The sequence below is a fragment of the Tamandua tetradactyla genome, chromosome 24, assembly GCF_023851605.1.
Source record: "Tamandua tetradactyla isolate mTamTet1 chromosome 24, mTamTet1.pri, whole genome shotgun sequence".
Classification (NCBI taxonomy): domain Eukaryota; kingdom Metazoa; phylum Chordata; class Mammalia; order Pilosa; family Myrmecophagidae; genus Tamandua; species Tamandua tetradactyla.
This window is the reverse complement of record NC_135350.1, coordinates 8,082,461-8,095,142: the sequence shown is the minus strand read 5'-3', so window position 1 is coordinate 8,095,142 and position 12,682 is coordinate 8,082,461. Positions and strand designations below refer to the sequence as shown.

General features: G+C 38.8%; 1 long non-coding RNA gene across 2 annotated transcripts in view; it reads right to left on the bottom strand.

Moving 5' to 3' along the window:
- The window catches only part of LOC143668427 (uncharacterized), a 103,423-nt gene that overhangs the window by 26,208 nt on the left and 64,533 nt on the right, over positions 1–12,682 (bottom strand). For both annotated transcript variants that reach the window (XR_013168438.1, XR_013168439.1), the window contains exon 5: positions 5,122–5,380. This is a non-coding gene — a long non-coding RNA (uncharacterized LOC143668427). The remainder of the gene's footprint in view (positions 1–5,121; positions 5,381–12,682) is intronic.

The window sequence follows — 12,682 nt, the reverse complement described above, 5'->3', positions numbered from 1 at the left end:
CTGTTTAAGCCAGAATCCCAGAGGGTCACTGATGTGAATCCTGCCTTCTAAGTTGCTCAAGAGAATCATAGCAGCTACCTTTACTGCTAGAAGCTGAGATGCGCAAGGCCAGCATGGGGGCTCTTTATCATTTTGGATAGGAGAGGATTTGAACATTCCTCAGATCTCAGAAGCAATAACACACCCTCTTTGTTTATTCTTTTTGTTAGGTTCAAAGAAGACCAGAAGCAAACTGATCACAAGTGAAGGAGTTTATTCAGGCACCAGCGTGGTGGGGGTCTGAAGTCAGACTTCAGTTCACCAGGAAGAATAGTGGGGGATCTTTTATATCTGAGGGACTGGGTGGGGAGATAAGCGACGTGAGGTTTTGAGGGGTATAGGAAGCTGGGAGTAAGCAAGTCTCTATTGGTAGGGTTTGAAAGTTAAATGCTGCTGTAGTTACACAGGGTTGTAACTGCTGGTGAGTGGATATTGGGTAAGGGGGGTTATAAGAGGAATGCAGGTGTCAGAGGGTGGGTATTGGGTCAGAAGGTTATTGCAGGAATGCAGTGGGCAGGTGGGTGTAGAGTCAATTATGGAACTGCTGAGTGGGAATATCCATTAACAGCTAGTCACATCATGGGGGAAGAGGTCTTGCCTAACACCTATCTGCTATGGTATTCAAGAGACCATCATACTCCATCTGGTGAAATGAATGAATTCCAACTACCCAGTGATCCAAAGTTCAGTTGTCAGTATTGCACATGGGACAGTAACTTGAATGTATCTAAGAAACAAAAAAAAAAGTAGCATCATCAGCCGATATTTTCTGGAAGAAATTGTTTTAAGGTTTGATGTCCACGAGTAAGTCCTTAAACAGTGAATGAACTAGATGGAACATTTGTTTAATTAACTTCATCTAAGTGGCCAGATAAATCAAATGATTCAGTAAAATAACTAAGGCCAGTAAAGCACAAGATCTTGAATTATATTGCTTGGTGGTCTACAACCAAATAGATAGATAATTTGCAAATCTCTACTTCATTTGGTGCTTCATGGCTGTATCTTGAGGTTGATGGTCAAGTGGAACAGTAGTAGGTTTATTGTATCGTTAAAGGGCCGTGGAAAAGGTTGAGATGACAGAATTGTAATTTAAATGTGTGGACCACAACCCTAAAAGAATGGTACTTCAGTTTGATCAGCTGATTTGAAAGTACCCTCAGACATTTACAAAAGCTGAACTATTTTAACACTTAGCAATTGCTTTTCTACACCATATCAATTCAGGTAAATTATCTGATACAGTGTACATATCTCAACGGAATTAGCTGGTTGAGTATTTAAAATTTTGGACAGGAAACAGAAAGAATAAGTGTTAAATCTGAGGTGCTACTGAATTTATCAACTGCAATCTCAGAAGTATTCTATTTACCTTCATCTTTTATGGGCTGAATCCATTCACCAGAGCTTTATGTCCTTTCTTAAAATCAACTATCTAGTTAAGACTTGGATGCCGAGGGTGCAGGGGAATTTGGGAGAAATCAGGATTTGGGGATTGGGCATTTGGGAATGATAATAGCAATGTGGTAAATACGGAAGGTAAGAGATTGTATTCAGAAAAGTCAATGAGGAAACAGAGGGTAATACAAAATAATGCAGAGTTAATAGTTGCAGGCTTCGGGAATCAGGTTACTAGGCCCAGAAACTGGGGAGGGGGCAGGGGAAGAAGTGTCAGAGAACTAGGAGGGATGGAAGATGAGAGCAGTCAGTTATGTAAACTAAACGTGTGGGTCTGGGTAGCAGGAGGCTAGAATCTTAAGTCATGGAGTCTGAATAATTGCAGATCATTATAATTAGTTATAGCTATTCTTGGCTAGTTTATGAACCTTATCCTAAAACTGCTGAGGCAAAGGACCTTATAGAGTTCTCGCTTAAGACCAGAAATGCTATGAAAATACTGGATTTGCGTGAGTGGGTATCAGAGGCGGGGGGATTTACATGAAGTAGATGAATGGGGAAGTTAAGGAGCCAGGCAGTTTCCCTAACCACTAGATTCCAAAAGGAAGCAGACTTAGGTTTGCACTCTGGCTCCATCATGTACTACCTGTACAATCAAATGAAAATAATTTAATCTGTCTCATAATATTTAATATAAGTGTTGGTTTGATACTAAATGAAATAATTTAAGTGCCTGACACTGTGTCTGATTTTAGCCATTCAGTAAATGTTAACATCCATTTCTCTTCATCTCCCACTAAAGCATACCTTGCTTTAGCAGCACTAAGCATATTCTTGCACATTTCATTAGACTCTCTATTCCTTGATAGGAAAAGTATTTTACTTATCTTAGTATCATCAGTATCTACATGGCACATGGTGATCAACAATGTATTCCACATATAATATCTGGAAAGTATTCTCTACCTCAAAGGTACCAGAAGAGAAAATGGAAAACATCAAGAACTTAAGACATTAAAAAATTTATCAAGGGAGTCTTTTTTTTAAAACAAAATAAAACATATATACATCATTTATATTTTCTAGGACAGATATCAATGAGATTGATTTTTTTTAAGAAAGACTGATGAAACTCTGTGATGAAAGGAATCAGATACTTTGAATAAAGATTCAACTAAAATACTCTGAGGTAGGCCTGCTTCCACCCTACTAGTTGAGAATTAGAGACTTGCTTTCCCAGCTTCCTTTGCAGCTGAAGTGTACTTTGTGAAAATAATTCTTATACCCTAAGTCAAAGGCAATGTTAAGAATTCGTACTTGGGCAGCAGGGACATCAAGAAGCTAGCATTGCTGGGACAAGTAGTGGTTCTGGGGCAAGGCCCCGCCCCAGTTCTGGACTTACTGGTGGTTTATTGGTGTCCTAAACTCATCAGTTGTGCAGCTTGATTCTGGATATTCTCCTTCAATTTTTATTCACCAACTTCCCTGGAGATCCTGTGATCAATCAATTCCCTTTTAAAATATTCCATCTCTACTTGCAACAGAACAAAGAGAAAAGACTTTCAATATGTTCTCCTCTAACGTGCTCAGAATTTATTTTTTTCTTATCTTTACAGTTTACCATGAAGGTGACCTAATAAAAGAACAAATATTGGTTTGAGAGTAGGATGTTGCCTGAAGAAAGTTTTACTTTAGTACTCAAAATGAGTTGAAACTTATTTCTAATAATATTAAGAGCAACAACAAAACAGCCATAGCAAAAAGAGAAAGTGTACATAACATTAAAAGATGAAATGCTAAGATGCTGTCAGAAATTTTATTTGATACTCTAGGATTAAATTGCCACTGGGCTGGATGAAAGTAGATTCAGGGAACGGAAAGGATCAAATGCACTTGATTACAGTAGCAAGTCTCCACTTCTTAATAAGATCATTGGCTGTTCCCAGAACATCCCCACATCCAATTATTCCAGCAGTGTCACTCTTTTGCATCATCAAATTTTCATTTTTTATTGGATCATTTGAACCAGCATTCACATCCACAACAATAGCTCTCACTTTAAAAACAAAACTTCCCTGTTCTTACATCTTCCATCCATATTCCATCCCGATTGTAGTAAAACTCAAGGAAGAGTTGTCTATACTCATCTCCATTTCTGCTCTTTCCATTATATATATATAGATATATTTTTTTTTTCATGGGCAGGCACTGGGAATCAAACCCTCGTCTCTGTCATGGCAGGTGAGAACTGTGCCTGTTGAGCCACTGTGGCCCGCCCTCCATTCCATTTTGAAGTCACTTTACAAGTTTTTTCATTCTCACTCAAATAAAATGACTCATAGTAGTTTGTGGTCTCCTTGTTGCTCATTCTAACAGTTTTCAGTCCTAAACTGACTTTATCTATCAGGAGAATTTGGCAGTAAATTATAATTTCTCTCTTTTGAAATATTATCTTCACTTGGATTCCAGCATAATACTCACTCCACTCTTAATGGTCATTTTCTCTCTCTCTTTTTTTGTATACAGTATGGCAGGGGTCCCATTTCATTCTCTTTCCTTGTGCGTATCCCATTATGCAGCACCACTTTTTGAAAAATTTTTGTGAGTGTTTTTTGTTTGTTTGTTTTGGAGAAGTGCATGGGCCAGGAATTGAACCTGGGTCTCCTGCATGGCAGGTAAGCATTCTACCACTGAACTATCCTTTCACCCCCTCAGTGGTCATTCTTTCCCTGTCTCCAGTGGGTTCTTTATCTTCTCAACCTCTAAACTTTGGAATCTCCTAAAGATCAGTCCTTGGCCCACCATTATTCTTTAACTATACTCATTCCCTAAGTTATCTCAACTCAATTTTATGACTTCTACTTTATGGATTCCCCTGAACTTCGTTCTTATATATCCTACTCAATGTCTCCACTTGAATGTCTAATAGACAACTCAAACTTCACATGTCTCAAATGAGACTTACGAGTCCCTCATTGTCAATACTAGAATCAGTTCTTTCTGTAGACTTTTCTATGGGTCATTATACAGTTAATGAAAATTTCATCTTTGCAATTGTTCAAGAGTTATCTTCCACTTCCTTCTTTACGTCATAACCATTCTACAAGGAAATTTTGTCAGTAATATCTCAAAATATATCCTGAAACTGACCACTTCTCAATATCTCTTCTACTACCACTCTAGTTCAAGCCACTATGAGCTCTTGCCTAAATTACTGTAGGAGTCTCTTAACTGGTCTCCCTGCTTCTGCTCTAGACATCCTAAAGTCTATTTTCCTTCCAGCTATTGCTGTGAATTTTTAATAACATGTCAGATCATATAATTCCTTTGTATACTCAGTAAAATCCAAAGCCCGTTCTCTGACCCTTAAGACCCTACATGATCTGCCACCTCTCAAACTCCAACTGCTCCCTCCACTTTGGTCACTCTGCTCCAGCCACATTGGCTTCCTTGTTACTTCTCTCTCACCAAGCACTTTCCTTCCTCTTCACTCGTCATTTCCCCTATCCAGGACATAGACAGCTAAAGCGTGATTTTTCCCCTCTCATTTCCTACTTGTCACCTTGTTGTGAGTCATCAACAACCTTCCCAGACCCTATATCCATGGAGCTCTTTAAGGTACTGGACTATAATCCTCTCTATAGTAGTCTCTGAAGTTGAACTAGTACCTACTTTGAAACTTACCTTTCCTGGATCCAGTGAAACTCCACAGCTGCTTGGCAGACCAAGCTTTGGTCCAGCTTGACCTTTACCACAATTAAAACCATCTGCCCAATGTGTAACAGTTCTTCAAATAGGCAGCTCAGTTCTCTGGCCTGTTTCCCCAAGTCGTCGTGATTGTTACTGTTCCTTCGAACTTTTATGATGAAAGAGGACAGTCAGTAGAGGTTGTAGGAGGGACACTGTTGTTAGGCTGGACAGAAGGACAGATGTGCCAGATGACCTGTGGATAGATTATGATTGTTCTCTAGAATATCTTTTGAAAATCAGGTGAACTATACTGTACAAAGAGATGAACTCTACTTTTACATATTTGAATAATATGATTATACTTCTTTGTAAATGTGTATGAAAGTCTGCAGCATCAGAAATTAGGAATAAGAAGACTACCATATTATTGAGGAAGAAAAGAGTTAATCAGATTTCAACAGATACCAAATTAAAGCATGACAATTAATGTCAATATTCCAAGATTATATAAATTCAGAAATAGCATTGGCAGGTATATAAAAAATGATAGAGATAGGAAGTCTAATGGTGTTCACAAAGATTTTGCATTGAAAGATAATGAACCAAATGGAAAGTCAGAATGACGAAGGTTTTCTGTATAATTTAAATTTTAATTTATTTCTAAGGAATGAAATACTGGTTGGGAAGTGAGGTTTTAAAATAATTAGATGAAATAAAATGAAATATTTTTTTCTGGCTAAAAATGTTGCTATCATTACTATTTGGATGGCCATTTTTTGTCTTTTCAGTCACTGTAATTTTTCTCTCTCTCTACTTTCTATTTATCAGGAAACAGTGATTTGTAGTTGGCTAAGGGGTATGTCTTCTGCAATGTGAGAAATTTAATGTAATCAGCTGAAGACTTTTAAGGAGGAGGTGATAGCTTCAGCAGTCAGAAGAGAGAACAGCCAAGGAGTCTTTCCTGGGGGATTCATGGAAGACCTTCATCAGAGTGCCAGCTTGCAGCCTGCTCTACACAATCTGGACTCATGCATTCCACAGTTGCATGAACTGTTTTTAAAAAATCTCGTACTATTTACAGATATCTCCTGTTAATTCTGTTTCCCTGGAGAACTCTGACTAATACACCGCCCAATCATCTTTGAACTCTCAGACATTTGCTTGCATTATTTTCCCCTCCAGCAATGACTTTATCTCTCTTTCCTACACATACTTTATGGCCAGCTTAAAATCACTCTCTAGGGAAGATAATTACTCTCACTCACACAAGAATTTTAAATGCAGCCCCTGTTGGCCAAAGCAAATTACATTAAAGGTGCAAAAAACATATATAAGGCTAGTATTTACAAATAAAGGTAAATGGATACATGGCATGCTTATATAGTTTCTTAATCCAAAACATAAGACATTTTATAAATATAAGTAATGAATTGTCTATACTTCCAGAGTAGGAAGTAAAATAAAATTGAGTGACCTAATAAAAAATACTTGAACTCCATTGGTTATTTAACACACTAATAACCCCTAGGAATACATTATGCTAATCCAAATGTTTGCAAGGATCAGGAATGAGAACTAAGGGCACTGAAGTATCTCCCTGCTTTTGGAACTGTTCAAAAATATTTGAGAGATGCATTTAATTACTGACAGATTTTTGTTTGTTTGTTTGTTTTAAGGATCTTCAACACACAAGCTTTTGCTCACAAGTGTCTTATAGGACTCAGTTGTAGAACTGAGCAGTTATGTTTCACTCTGGCTGTTAGTGTGAACAGATATTGCTTGCTAGCATGCTCAGAGATGATGAATCTTAAGAATTTCTTGAGCATCTGGGTGGTAAACCCAGGTTCTTCTTTGTCTTGGTGACTTTTATTTTACAGGCAGATTTACTACAGTCCAAACACTCAAATAATAGGTTTGCTACCTGAGTCCACTGGCAGGTTCTGGTTGGCTGGCAGATGGTGTCTGGCAAAATCCAAACCTCTCATGTTCTAGGAAAGAAAAATGTTGATGGCTGGTTCACAGGCTCTGATTCAGTAAGAGTCTACTGAATCATGACGGACATATGTTTTCAAATATTTATGCCAGCATTGGGGCCATTTAATTCAAAACTTTAAAAATAAAAAAAAGGCACAGAAGCAAAAAAGACACTGTTATGTCATTTGTCATCTTGGACATACTGGACGTTATGTATCTGTTGCTTTACTTTGTTCAAAGCAAAAACCCATTAGCCAAAGTAATGACAAAGAAAAGGAAGCCCTGACATGATTTAATGAGCTTATTGGTGGTTTTCAGTTTAGATAATATTTTTTTCCAACAGCATTATGAAAAATGTCAGAAGATATACAGAACTTTAGGTAGGATTATTTCCATTAAATTTAATGGTTGTGTTTTATGATTTAGAATTTAAGTGCCTCAATAATTGCAATAAATATTTGTAATGATATATTATATACTTTAGCTCATTTTCCTACTTATTTAGCCTTTCCAGCTTTATTCATGACCAAAATATTATATTCTTAAACACTGTGCCTGTAAACCTCAAAAGCAGTCTTATATTCATGACATATTTTAAATATTGCTTATCAATATTATTCTTGAAATTAATTAAAAATATGCCATATCTTCAAACAGTCTAGAAAACTTGGCATTTATAAATAATAAAAAGCTTACATCTTAGAATTATTGCTTAGGAAGGGAAAACAAAATTATACAAAGGCATGATGAAACCGAATTACTTTTGTGCAGGCATGACTGATAGAAACCTCAATCTGTGTATCATACATAAATGGAGTTGAACTTTAATAGCTCATGGCTTCCTGGAAAAAATAACTATGTCATGAGGATATATAAAGAGAACCATAGTATGAAGGGGCTATGAGTTTTTATCTTTGTATGACAATCAGGGTTTATACTGGAGTCAAGATAGATTTGGGTTATGCAATTGGTTTGAGATGTGAAGAATTTGCAATGAAATTCAAAAAGTATCCATTTACAACTCAAACTTTGGGGGAAGATTTACTGAGTTAAATACTACAATCAGTTATGGATGCATGAATGGGGGGAGTGCTGGGGATTGTGGTGGTCCCCCAGAGCTGATGCAATAGCACAATCCTTTAAAATTAATAAGATTCCTTGTATCTCAGACTTTATGGGTGAAATTGTGTCCCCAGAATGGATATGTTGAAGCCTAACCCCTGGTAACTGTGAATGTGGCTTTCTTTGGAACTAGGGTCTTAGTAGGTGTATTCAAGTTGAGGTTCTTTTGAATTAGAGTGGGTATCCAACATAACTGGTGTCCTTACAAGAAGAGGACAGGAGAGAGGTTACTTGAGGTTAATTGGGGCCTGAGGACGGGGTAATATGCCTGCCTTTGCTGCCTTTGGATCAACTCCCCCCAAAAGGAGATGAATTCCTGGATTTTGTTTGGCGTGACTCTGTCCCCGGCCTGTTCACGTTTTCTTGAACAGCGGTTTGAGGGTCTCCTCTGTGGTCATGCCTGGGGTACCTGGTGAGCCAGTACAGGTCCCTGGTTGCAGGAAACTTACCCTCTAGCTCAAGGGGGCACGTTTGCTTTGAGGACCAGGAAGAAGGACCTCAGGCTTGGCTTCCCGGAAGGGATTGAGTGGATGAGCCAAATCGTTTGGGATTCGGCACTTTAAAAATTCATGAATGGACTTCCGGAGAAGATGGCAGCTTAGTAAGACGCGCAGGTCTTAGTTCCTCCTCCAGAACAGCTACTAGAGAAGTAGAAACGATTCAGAACAGCTTCCGGAGCCACGAGAGAGACCAAGAAGACAGCATACCACATTCTGGAATGGCTGGCTGGCTGGGAGAACCCACTCCAGTGAGATCGCCGAGGGGCGTGGGCTTCCCCGGGCCGCGGTGGCAGGCGGCCGGAGTCCCTACCTCCCTCCTTCCTGGGCCGGCTGGGAGAATTGGACAAGCAGTTCCCTCAAGCCGCGGTGGCTGGCACCCCCCCCCACGCACGGCCCCCCGGACTAGCTGAGAGAATTGGATCAGAGATACCCAAGCCGCGGACAATGGCGACCGGGGTCCCTTCCGAACACGTGGCTTCCCGGTACGGCTGGGAACGGTAGATAGACACTTCCCCAAGCCGCGGCGGCTGGCGCCTCCCTGCCACACTTGGCTCCCTGGGCCAGCTGGGAAATTTGGACAGGCGTTCCCCCAAGCCGCGGAGGCCGGCGACCCCCCCCTATGCGCGGATCCCCGGGCCGGCTGAGAGATTCGGATTGGCACTCCCCCAAGCCGCTTTGGCTGGCGACCCCCCCCCCCACAGCAAGAGTTTTCCAAAGTTAAAGGGGCCACAGCATCTTTTACTGGTGGGACCCGCAGACAGATGAGCACCATGAGCACCACCTACTGGGCAGGATAAGAAAAACAGAGCCCAGAGATTTCACAGAAAAATCTTTCAACCTGCGGGGTCTTACACCCAGGGAAATCTGATTAAATGTCCAGACGCCAGCAAAAGATAACGGATCACGCTCAGAAAATTGAAAATATGGCCCAGTCAAAGGAACAAACCAATAGTTCAAATGAGATACAGGAGCTGAGACAACTAATGCTGAATATACGAACAGAAATAGAAAACCTCTTCAAAAACCAAATCGATAAATTGAGGGAGGACATGAAGAAGACATGGGCTGAACAAAAAGAAGAAATAGAAAAACTGAAAAAACAAATCACAGAATTTATGGGAGTGAAGGACAAAGAAGAAAAGCTGGAAAAAACAATGGATACCTACAATGATAGATTTAAAGAGACAGAAGCTAGAATTAGTGAATTGGAGGATGGAACATCTGAATTCCAAAGAGAAACAGAAACTATAGGGAAAAGAATGGAAAAATTTGAACAGGGGATCAGGGAACTGAATGACAATATGAAGCGCACAAATATATGTGTTGTGGGTGTCCCAGAAGGAGAAGAGAAGGGAAAAGGAGGAGAAAAACTAATGGAAGAAATTATCACTGAAAATTTCCCAACTCTTTTGAAAGACCTAAAATTACAGATCCAAGAAGTGCAGCGCACCCCAAAGAGATTAGACCCAAACAGGCGTTCTCCAAGACACTCACTAGTTAGAATGTCAGAGGTCAAAGAGAAAGAGAGGATCTTGAAAGCAGCAAGAGAAAAACAATCCATCACATACAAGGGAAACCCAATAAGACTATGTGTAGATTTCTCAGCAGAAACCATGGAAGCTAGAAGACAGTGGGATGATATATTTAAATTACTAAAAGAGAAAAACTGCCAACCAAGACTCCTATATCCAGCAAAATTGTCCTTCAAAAATGAGGGAGAAATTAAAACATTCTCAGACAAAAAGTCACTGAGAGAATTTGTGACCAAGAGACCAGCTCTGCAAGAAATACTAAAGGGAGCACTAGAGTCAGAACTGAAAAGACAGAAGAGAGAGGTATGGAGAAGAGTGTAGAAAGAAGGAAAATCAGATATGATATATATAATACAAACAGCAAAATGTTAGAGGAAAATATTATCCAAACAGTAATAACACTAAATGTTAATGGACTGAATTCCCCAATCAAAAGACATAGACTGGCAGAATGGATTAAAAAACAGGATCCTTCTATATGCTGTCTACAGGAAACACATCTTAGACCCAAAGATAAACATAGGTTGAAAGTGAAAGGTTGGGAAAAGATATTTCATGCAAATAACAACCAGAAAAGAGAAGGAGTGGCTATACTAATATCCAACAAATTAGACTTCAAATGTAAAACAGTTAAGAGACAAAGAAGGGCACTATCTACTAATAAAAGGACAATTCAGCAAGAAGACATAACAATCATAAATATTTATGCACCGAACCAGAATGGCCCAAAATACGTGAAGAATACACTGCAAACACTGAAAAGGGAAATAGACACATATACCATAATAGTTGGAGACTTTAATTCACCACTCTCATCAATGGACAGAACATCTAAACAGAGGATCAATAAAGAAATAGAGAATCTGAATATTACTATAAATGAGCTAGACTTAACAGACATTTATAGGACATTACATCCCACAACAGCAGGATACACCTTTTTCTCAAGTGCTCATGGATCATTCTCAAAGATAGACCATATGCTGGGTCACAAAGCAAGTCTTAACAAATTTAAACAGATTGAAATCATACACAACACTTTCTCGGATCATAAAGGAATGAAGTTGGAAATCAATAATAGGCGGAGCACCAGAAAATCCACAAATACGTGGAGGCTCAACAACACACTCTTAAACAATGAGTGGGTCAAGGAAGAAATTGCAAGAGAAATTAGTAAATACCTCGAGGTGAATGAAAACGAAAACACAACATATCAAAACCTATGGGACGCAGCAAAGGCAGTGCTAAGAGGGAAATTTATTGCCCTAAATGCCTATATCAGAAAAGAAGAAAAGGCAAAAATTCAGGAATTAACTGTCCACTTGGAAGAACTGGAGAAAGAACAGCAAACTAACCCCAAAGGAAGCAAAAGGAAAGAAATAACAAAGATTAGAGCACAAATAAATGAAATTGAAAACATGAAAACAATAGAGAAAATCAATAAGACCAGAAGTTGGTTCTATGAGAAAATCAATAAGATTGATGGGCCCTTAGCAAGACTGACAAAAAGAAGAAGAGAGAGGATGCAAATAAATAAGATTGGAAATGGAAGAGGAGACATAACCACTGACCTCACAGAAATAAAGGAGGTAATAACAGGATACTATGAACAACTTTACGCTAATAAATACAACAATTTAGAGGAAATGGACGGGTTCCTGGAAAGACATGAACAACCAACTTTGACTCAAGAAGAAATAGATGACCTCAACAAACCAATCACAAGTAAAGAAATTGAATCAGTCATTCAAAAGCTTCCTAAAAAGAAAAGTCCAGGACCAGATGGCTTCACATGTGAATTTTATCAAACATTCCAGAAACAATTAGTACCAACTCTCCTCAAACTCTTCAAAAAAATCGAAGTAGAGGGAAAGCTACCTAATTCATTCTATGAAGCCAACATCACCCTCATACCAAAACCAGGCAAAGATATTACAAAAAAAGAAAACTACAGGCCAATCTCTCTAATGAATATAGATGCAAAAATCCTCAACAAAATTCTAGCAAATCGAATCCAACAACACATTAAAAGAATTATACATCATGACCAAGTAGGATTCATCCCAGGTATGCAAGGATGGTTCAACATAAGAAAATCAATTAATGTAATACACCATATCAACGAATCAAAGCAGAAAAATCACATGATCATCTCAATTGATGCAGAGAAGGCATTTGACAAGATTCAACATCCTTTCCTGTTGAAAACACTTCAAAAGATAGGAATACAAGGGAACTTCCTTAAAATGATAGAGGGAATATATGAAAAACCCACAGCTAATATCATCCTCAATGGGGAAAAATTGAAAACTTTCCCCCTAAGATCAGGAATAAGACAAGGATGTCCATTATCACCACTATTATTCAACATCGTGTTGGAGGTTCTAGCCAGAGCAATTAGACAAGAAAAAGAAATACAAGGCATCA